A 10,662-nucleotide genomic window follows, 5' to 3' on the forward strand; every position below is an offset into this window, starting at 1 on the left:
TGTGATCACCACGTTAACCGTGCAATAGTGTCTGTGATCACCACGTTAACCGTGCAATAGTGTCTGTGATCACGTTAACCGTGCAATAGTGTCTGTGATCACGTTAACCGTGCAATAGTGTCTGTGATCACATTAACCGTGCAATAGTGTCTGTGATCAGCACGTTAACCGTGCAATAGTGTCTGTGATCACCACGTTAACCGTGCAATAGTGTCTGTGATCAGCACGTTAACCGTGCAATAGTGTCTGTGATCACCACGTTAACCGTGCAATAGTGTCTGTGATCAGCACGTTAACCGTGCAATAGTGTCTGTGATCAGCACGTTAACCGTGCAATAGTGTCTGTGATCACCACGTTAACCGTGCAATAGTGTCTGTGATCACCACGTTAACCGTGCAATAGTGTCTGTGATCACGTTAACCGTGCAATAGTGTCTGTGATCACGTTAACCGTGCAATAGTGTCTGTGATCACATTAACCGTGCAATAGTGTCTGTGATCAGCACGTTAACCGTGCAATAGTGTCTGTGATCACCACGTTAACCGTGCAATAGTGTCTGTGATCACCACGTTAACCGTGCAATAGTGTCTGTGATCACCACGTTAACCGTGCAATAGTGTCTGTGATCACCACGTTAACCACAGCCAGAGTCAGAGCCAAACACCTTCTCCACCACATAAATTGGGGCAAAATGTGCACAACGTTGATTGGTGTTTATTTTAATTATTCTCAATCATTGAACTGAAATCAGTGCGAGTTTCCCGCACAATCCCCGCTGAATGGGATCAGCTGGTGGTCGGCCACCCGCACTGCCGCCCGGCCGGAGTTCAGTGGCGGATGGTCGGCCACCCGGCCCAGGGAGCGCGCCAAAAACAGAGCGGAGAAAAGGCCCGAGACCGGGGGATAAAGTGAGGGAGAGACCCGGGGGGAGAGACCGAGACCCGGGGGGGAGAGTGAGGGAAAGACCCGGGGATAGAGACCGAGACCCGGGGGGAGAGTGAGGGAGAGACCCGGGGATAGAGACCGAGACCCGGGGGGAGAGTGAGGGAGAGACCCGGGGATAGAGACCGAGACCCGGGGGGAGAGTGAGGGAGAGACCCGGGGATAGAGACCGGGAGAGACCCGGGGGGAGAGTGAGGGAGAGACCCGGGGATAGAGACCGAGACCCGGGGGGGAGAGACCGAGACCCGGGGATAAAGTGAGGGAGAGACCCGGGGATAGAGACCGAGACCCGGGGGAGTGAGTGAGGGGCCGGGCCCGGGAGCGGGAGCGGCGATGTCGGGAGGCGCGGGTCGGGGTGAGGACCCCCGGGTCCCCCGGGTTCACGCTTCCTTCACTGAATGTTTCGATATTTTGATAAATTTTTAAAATTAATTTGTTAATTTTCCTTCAGCGGGTCCCGTGACCGCGGGACAGCACGGCCGAGATCAGGAACTCAACGCATGGGGGGGTGGGGACACCTCACCTCACCTCACCGGGCTTGTGGTAGATACCCCGCGGGGAGTGAGGCGACGGGGGCCGAGGGACGGGGACGGGGATTGAGGGACGGGGACCGAGGGACGGTGACGGGGGCCGAGGGACGGGGACGGGGATTGAGGGACGGGGATTGAGGGTCGGGGACGGGGATTGAGGGTCGGGGACCGAGGGACGGGGACCGAGGGACGGTGACGGGGATTGAGGGACGGGGACCGAGGGACGGTGACGGGGACCGAGGGACGGTGACGGGGACCGAGGGACGGTGACAGGGATTGAGGGTCGGGGACGGGGATTGAGGGTCGGGGACCGAGGGACGGGGATTGAGGGTCGGGGACAGGGATTGAGGGTCGGGGACCGAGGGACGGGGATTGAGGGTCGGGGACGGGGATTGAGGGTCGGGGACCGAGGGACGGTGACGGGGATTGAGGGACGGGGACCGAGGGACGGTGACGGGGACCGAGGGACGGTGACGGGGACCGAGGGACGGTGACAGGGATTGAGGGTCGGGGACGGGGATTGAGGGTCGGGGACCGAGGGACGGGGATTGAGGGTCGGGGACAGGGATTGAGGGTCGGGGACCGAGGGACGGGGATTGAGGGTCGGGGACGGGGATTGAGGGTCGGGGACCGAGGGACGGTGACGGGGATTGAGGGACGGTGATGGGGACCGAGGGTCAGGGACGGGGACGTGACGGGGACCGAGACCGAGGGTCAGGGACGGGGACGTGACGGGGACCGAGACCGAGGGTCGGGGACCAGGACCTCCGGTGATTGCCTGTCAGGTTAAGGGTATTGATGTAAGGAATCTTACACCAGGTTATAGTCCAACAGTTTTATTTGAAAATCACAAGCTTTCGGAGATTATCCCCCTCATGACGAAGGAGAAAGCCTCTGAAAGCTTGTGATTTTCAAATAAAACTGTTGGACTATAACCTGGTGTAAGATTCCGCACATTTGTCCACCCCAGTCCATCACCGGCATCTCCACATCATGGGTATTGAGGGTTATGGAACCAAAGCGGGTGGATGGAGTTGATCAACAGAACAGGCTCAGAGGGGCTGAATGGCCTCCTCCTGTTCCCATGAATGTGAAGCCGGTTTTAAATTGAACCGCGGTTTCCTCACTTACCTCAAGGACCAGCCACTGCCCCACCACAACCTCTGACCCTGGGAGTGTTTGATGGGACAGTGTAGAGGGAGCTTTACTCTGTATCTAACCTGTGCTGTACCTGCCCTGGGAGTGTTTGATGGGACAGTGTAGAGGGAGCTTTACTCTGTATCTAACCCTGTACCTGACCCTGGGAGTGTTTGATGGGACAGTGTAGAGGGAGCTTTACTCTGCATCTAACCCGTGCTGTACCTGCCCTGGGAGTGTTTGATGGGACAGTGTAGAGGGAGCTTTACTCTGTATCTAACCCTGTACCTGCCCTGGGAGTGTTTGATGGGACAGTGTAGAGGGAGCTTTACTCTGTATCTAACCCGTGCTGTACCTGCCCTGGGAGTGTTTGATGGGACAGTGTAGAGGGAGCTTTACTCTGCATCTAACCCGTGCTGTACCTGCCCTGGGAGTGTTTGATGGGACAGTGTAGAGGGAGCTTTACTCTGTATCTAACCCTGTACCTGCCCTGGGAGTGTTTGATGGGACAGTGTAGAGGGAGCTTTACTCTGCATCTAACCCGTGCTGTACCTGCCCTGGGAGTGTTTGATGGGACAGTGTAGAGGGAGCTTTACTCTGTATCTAACCCTGTACCTGCCCTGGGAGTGTTTGACGGGACAGTGTAGAGGGAGCTTTACTCTGTATCTAACCCGTGCTGTACCTGCCCTGGGAGTGTTTGATGGGACAGTGTAGAGGAAGCTTTACTCTGTATCTAACCCGTGCTGTACCTGCCCTGGGAGTGTTTGATGGGACAGTGTAGAGGGAGCTTTACTCTGCATCTAACCCGTGCTGTACCTGCCCTGGGAGTGTTTGATGGGACAGTGTAGAGGAAGCTTTACTCTGTATCTAACCCGTGCTGTACCTGCCCTGGGAGTGTTTGATGGGACAGTGTAGAGGGAGCTTTACTCTGTATCTAACCCTGTACCTGCCCTGGGAGTGTTTGATGGGACAGTGTAGAGGGAGCTTTACTCTGTATCTAACCCGTGCTGTACCTGCCCTGGGAGTGTTTGATGGGACAGTGTTTGCCTCTAGCGGGAGGGGTTCAGTTTTCCAACACTGACACTCCTCACCTTGATGAGCACAGATGGAATGTAATGAAGAGGCTGTAACTGGAGATTCCCCTGCACTCCAGTTACTAATTTGGCAAAAGGCTAAAAACCTGCTAACGGCAAGTTACCCTCATTCCTCGGCCGAAATATAACTTCAAACCTGCAGGCCTGTCCCCCACACCCGGTTTGCAGTGATTGACACTTTGTTGAGCCGAGTGTCTGTCGCCATCCTGTGGGGAAACGGATCAGGCTGCAGGAGCACTGGCCTGTCATCGGCTCAGCACAGCCCTGGGCAGGAGCTCTCACATTAATTATCACCAAAACTAATGCTCCATTTATGTAAAGAAAGAACTTGCATTTTTATACAGAGAGATTGGTGCTAGAGGTTTCTAACCAAATATTCCAATCCCATCAGCTTCTTCCACCTGCCTTATATTTTTCTTTAACTATTTCATGGAACTCTCTCTCTCTCTCTATTCCCTTTCCCTTCTGACCCTCTCACTCCCTTTTGGTTCTGCTTTTCTTTCTCTTGTGTTTTTGTCATTCCCTACCCCATACTCCACACGATGTAACTTCCTCTCTCTCACTCATTCTTTCTTCTCTCTCCTCTTTTTCTATGTAATTTATGCCTACCTCTCTCTCCCCCTCTCTCCCCTGCCTACCTCTCTCTCCCTCTCTCCCCTGCCTACCTCTCTCCCCCTCTCTCCCCTGCCTACCTCTCTCTCCCCCTCTCTCCCCTGCCTACCTCTCTCTCTCTCTCTCCCTCTCTCCCCTGCCTACCTCTCTCTCCCTCTCTCCCCTGCCTACCTCTCTCTCTCTCCCCTGCCTACCTCTCTCTCTCTCCCCTGCCTACCTCTCTCTCTCTCCGCCTACCTCTCTCTCCCCTGCCGACCTCCCTCTCTCCCCTGCCGACCTCCCTCTCTCCCCTGCCGACCTCCCTCTCTCCCCTGCCTACCTCCCTCTCTCCCCTGCCTACCTCCCTCTCTCCCCTGCCTACCTCTCTCTCCCTCTCTCCCCTGCCTACCTCTCTCTCCCTCTCTCCGCTGCCTACCTCTCTCTCCCTCTCTCCCCTGCCTACCTCTCTCTCCCCTTTGTTTCTTTTCTGCCCACCTCTTTCTCTGTCCCCATTCTATCTCTCACACTTGTACTCTCACTACCCCTTCTCTCCTTCCCATTCTATTCTTCCCTCTTTTTCCCCTTGCACCCTCTTTCTACTGCTCTCTTCCCATCTGACCTCCTAATCCCCCTCTACTATTTCTTTGTGTCTGTACCTCTTTGTCCTCTGCCTCCGCCCTGCGCCTTGCCCTGCCTCTCTTTAGCTCTGTTAAAATGGGATGGGATTGTTGGTCTTGTCTTGTTTCTCAAAGTTCTTCTGTTCCCAGAGCTGGCTGAGGCTGTTGATGAGCTAGGCACAGAGCTGGAGAAGTTACAGCAGAACTTGCAGAAGGTCACTGAGTACCAGGCCTCACTACTCCGAGTCAATAAGCTCATGGTAAGAAACAGATTTTAAAAACACGATGAAGGAAACCTGAAATAAAATGGTTGCAGACCTTGCCTCAGTGCTGCTGGCAAAATCTGCCTGGGTTTGAGTCTCCTGCTATCAGAATCGGATCACATCTCTGTTACGTGGGGAAATGTGGCAGCCAATTTACGCACAGCAAGATCCCACGAGCAGCAAATGAGATAAGTGACCCAAGATAATATGTTTTTGGTGGTGTTGGTCGAGGGATAAATGTTGGCCTGGACACCAGTAGATCAGTATCTGAAAGGAAGGCAGTGCCATGTTTCACTCTCCTGACGCAGGATCTCACCTGTACCATTAACCTGTCTTTCTCTACAACATGCTGACTGACCTGCTGTGAATTTGCAGCATCTTCTGTGATTTAATGCTGAGTTTTATTTCTCAGACCTTATTGTAATTTGTTTATTTTCCTTCCCCCAGTGTTTCTGGATGGAGAATGTGCGAGAGTTAATGAAGCATCGCAGACAGATGAGTCAGCCTTCAGTCTCCACACTAAATGTACTCAGGAAATGATGCCAGCACTTTTCAAGAGCTCCCTTTGATCTGAAGTACCCAACAAACCTGCACTCTCCTGGCTACAGCTCTCTGTAAACCTGCTCTGTTTGAAGATAAGAGCTCCTTAAAGTCTCATCGGAACAGGAGAAGGCCATTTAGCCCCTCGAGCCTATTCTGCCATTCAGTTGGATCATGGCTGATCTGTGTCTTAACTCCATTTACCCGCCTTGGTTCTGTAACCCTCAATACCCAACAAAAATCTATCAATCTCAGTTTTGACATTTTCAATTGACCCCCGGCCTCAACAGCTTTTTGGGGGAGACAGTTCCAGATTTCCACTCCCCTTTGTGTGAAGTGCTTCCCAACATCTCCCCTGAACGACCTGGCTCTAATTTTAAGGTTATGCCCCCTTGTTCTGGACTCTCCCCCACCAGAGGAAATAGTTTCTCTCCATCGACCCTATCAAATCCTTCAATCATCTTGAACACCTGAATTAGATCACCCCGTAATCCTCTAGACTCATGTCGTTGTAGTCTCTTCATTTTCCGAACAGTTGCATTTTCTAATCTGAAAGGTACATTTCCATCTTGCAGTGCTGCTCCACAGCACAGAGCTGATTCCTACACTCCGCCAAGTCGCAGTCTCAAGCTGTGCCGGGTGGGAGCTGCAGAATTTCCCTGAGGGGCATGGGGAAACTGGGCAGGACGCCTCCAAGTGTGGGGATCTGAAGCAGGCTTCTGGGCTGCAGAGGCCTGACTCTGAGCAAGCTCACAGAGCAGGAGATAAATTATATTCAAATAATCTAACCATTTATCACATTTCACAGATTTCCTCTAAAAATATTGTTTCATTCCCTGTTGTGTACTTGCTAATGTGTCGATGTGTTTCAGAAGGCATTAGGTATAAATAAACTGCAGCCTGTTAACCTACTCTCTGTCCTTTCAACATCATTTTATTTATTGGTGTAAATCTCTGACCCTCTGTGAACGTGATGTGCTTTCTCTATTCGCTGTCCCTGATCTCTCTGCAGCATCTGACACTGTGAACCACACCATCCTCCAATGTCCAGCCCTGTGAGTTTGTCCCACATCGTTCTGTTCCTGTCTATCAGAATGCAAATGTAAGGAATCTTACAACACCAGGCTATAGTCCAACAGTTTTATTTGAAAATCACAAGCTTTCGGAGGCTTTCTCCTTCGTCAGGTGAGTGTGGGATTTCCTGAAGGTTACCGCATATATAGTCAGAGAACAATGCCTGGTGATTACAGATAATCTTTCCAACTGCCCGTTATCAAGGCAGTCAGACAGAGAGACAGTACATACAGGACTACTGAATATACAAACGGTCCGAACCCAAAGACAGAGAGAGAGAGAGAGAAACATCCAAAAGGAAGAGAAAGAGAGAGAATGACCAGTTGTATTAAAAACAGAATGCAGCCAGAGCATTCCCATCGATAGCTTCTCTTCCCGCTCCCGTACCACCTGCAGAGTCCCAGGGGCTCTGTCCTTTGCCCCATCCTTTTCCTTATCCCTCGGGACATCATCCGCAGCCATGGATCAGCTTTCATACGTGTGCTGATAACACCCAGCTTTACCTCCCCGCTACCTCACCCGGACCCAACGACCTCTGTTAGACATTGAGTCACGAAAAAACCAAAACTTCCTGAAGATTGAGAAACCTCCTCCAGCCCGACAACCCTCCGAGATCTCTGCGCTCCTCCAATTCTGGTCCCTTGTGCGTTCCCCGTTTTAATCGCTCCACCATTGGCGGCCGTGCCTTCAGCTGCCTGGGCCCTAAGCTCTGGAATTCCCTCCCTAAACCTCTCCACCTTAAAACCTACCTCTTTGACCGAGCTTTTGGTCACCTGTCCTAATATCTCCTTATGTGGCTCAGTGTCAATTTTTTGTCTGATAATCGCTCCTGTGAAGCGCCTTGGGACGTTTTATTACGTTAAAGACACTGTATAAAGGCAAGTTATTGTTTGTTTACGATCCCTGTCACAAACTCTGCTGTCTCACCGCTGATTCCATCCCCCTCCGTGCTTGCTTGCTCAAACTCCAGCACCCTGTTTGACCCTGAGCTAAGCTTCAAACAGCATGTCGTCTCAGTGACCAGGACTGCCTATTCCCACCTCTGCTGAATTCCCAATCCACACCTTAGTCGTGCCTCCACTTGGTTACTCCACAAACACCAAATCATCCAAAGTGCAGCTGTCTGGGTCGTGTCCAGCATTAAAATCCCTTCACCCCTCACCATGGCACCCTTTCTGCAACGTGGTAAATTCAAACTTCTCCCCTCCCTGCTCCCCTCGCCCCACCATTGGCATTGCCCCCACTCTCTGGAATTCTCTCCCTCCCCCTCTCCACTTCTCCCTCTGACACTGCATCTGTTTCTCTATCCACATTCCATCTGCGAAAGTGCTACATAAATGCAAATAGTTGTTGACCTTGCAAACATTGTGTGTTCTAAATACGTCCATTATTAAAGTCAGTCCTCAAAAGATCACTGGCTGTTATTTGCAGGGGTGGAGGCCTCACAGAGAGTGACTGGTTCGCATCCCACCGTGTTAGCTTGTGATGGATTCTGACTGTCTTTCCCAGGAAAGGGGCTCGGTACAGAGCTCTGTTCTCTGGTAGATCAAGGCTCAGGGAGGTGGAGAGCTCTCTTGATACGGCCCTGGAGAAGTCTGTGAACCAGATCGTTCTGATGCTAACAGCTGCAGCAAAGTGCTGCCTGGAGCCAGCAGTTTAATTAAATCAGCCATTTTTAAAATCTCCACCCCTCCCCTGACCCGTGCTTTGGTATGCTTAGACAGGTACTGGGTGCCTTCGAGTAACTCACTCAAGTGGTCATATTTCATGTGTGAATCTAGACAGTAAGTACCAGTAACCTATTTTAGGAACAGGAGGAGGCCATTCAGCCCCTCGAGCCTGTTCCGCCATTCAGTTAGATTGTGGCTGATCTGTATTAACTCCATCTACCCGCCTTTGCTCCGTATCCCTCGATACCCTTACAAAAATCTGATAATCTCAGTCTTGAAAGCTCCAAATGTCTCCCAGCACCCACAGCCTTTTGGGGGAGAGAGTTCCAGATTTCTACAACACTTTGTATGAAAAAGTGATCCCTGATTTCCCTCCTAAATGGCCTGGCTCTAATTTTAAGATTCCCCAACCAGAGGAAATAGTTTCTCTCTATCGACCCGATCGAATCCTTTCAATATTGTAAAACACCTCGGTCAGATCACCCTCTGAACTCAACGGAATACAAGCCATTTTTATGGAACCTGCCCTTACAATTTAACCCTCTAAGCCCTGGTATAATTTTCCTGCGCGGATGTCAGTAAGGACGGGATCAGGTTCAGTTATGATGCCACGTGATTAAATTACTTGTGGACATTCACCGGGCTCCCAAATGATGAATATCGACTTTGACATGTTACTGGGAGCAGCTGGAGCTGGGGAACAATTCCCCGGCAAGGTTCAGTGCCTTCACAAGAGAAAACTGGTGGGGTGGGGGAATAGGAGGGGAAGGGTGAGGAAAGACAGTTTTATTCATTTGGATGAGTTTACACTCTCTTTTTTCAGAGTACACCCCTCAGCAGTCAGTGCTTAGTATACAGGCCTGTCGATCTTCACTTCTTTTCGGCGAGTTTTTATGTGTCTCATTGCAAGAGGATTTGAGTACAGGAGCAGGGATGTCTTACTGCAGTTATACAGGGCCTTGGTGAGACCACATCTGGAGTATTGTGTGCAGTTTTGGTCTCCTTATCTGAGGAAGGATGTCCTTGCCATGGAGGGAGTGCCATGAAGGTTTACCAGACTGATTCCTGGGATGGCAGGACTGACGTATGAGGAGAGATTGGGTCGACTAGGCCAATATTCACTAGAGTTTAGAAGCATGAGAGGTGATCTCATCGAAACATATAAAATTCTAACAGGACTAGACAGAGTAGATGCAGGGAGGATGTTCCCGATGGCTGGGGAGTCCAGAACCAGGGGTCACAGTCTCAGGATACGGGGTGTGCCATTTAGAACCGAGATGAGGGGAAATTTCTTCACTCAGAGGGTGGTGAACCTGTGGAATTCTCTACCACAGAAGGCAGTGGAGGCCAAATCATTAGATGTATTCAAGAAGGAGATAGATATATTTCTTAATGCTAAAGGGATCAAGGGATATGGGGAAAAAGCGGGAACAGGGTACTGAGTTAGACAATCAGCCATGATCATTTTGAATGGCGGAACAGGCCCGAAGGGCCGAATGGCCCACTCTCGCTCCTATTTTCTATGTTTCTATGTCCACCGTTGAAAAAAAAGCATTGATTTTTAATTTATGGACTATTCCAGTCGATTCAAAAAGTCTGCACCAGTGTTTTTCTCCATGTGACCCACCCAGTCTAATCCCATTCTCCTCACACCTTTCAATAGTCTCCATTTTCAAGCAAATATTATGGCCTCTGTCTCACAACTTTTAGACCGAGAATTTCACCCTCTGATCTCACTCTGTGCCAAGACATTTTTTCTAACTTCCCCCTTAATTCTTTGCCCTCAACAGAACTCCCTATTAAGGTACACTTTAAGGTGCAAGAGCACAACAATTATACATGGACACGCTCAGAGGGCAGTGATAATAATGAACGGCACAGTTTCCAGCAGGGACGAGGGACGTCAGTTCTGCGGAGGGACTGGAGAAGCTGCGATTGTTCTCCTTGGAGCAGAGGGGAGATTTAATCGAGGTGTTCAAAATTATTAAGGGCTTTGATGGAGTAAATAAGGAGAAACTGTTTCCACTGGCAGGAGGGTCAGTAAACCAGAGGACACAGATTTAAAATAATTGGCAAAAGAACCAGGGGGGGAAGATGAGAAGAAATGTTTTTACCCAGCGAGTTGTTGTAGTGATCTGGGATTCACTGCCTCAAAGGGCAGATTCAATACTAACTTTCAAAAGGGAATTGCAGCACAGGAGGA

This window comes from Heptranchias perlo, chromosome 44, assembly GCF_035084215.1.
Source record: "Heptranchias perlo isolate sHepPer1 chromosome 44, sHepPer1.hap1, whole genome shotgun sequence".
Lineage (NCBI taxonomy): Eukaryota > Metazoa > Chordata > Chondrichthyes > Hexanchiformes > Hexanchidae > Heptranchias > Heptranchias perlo.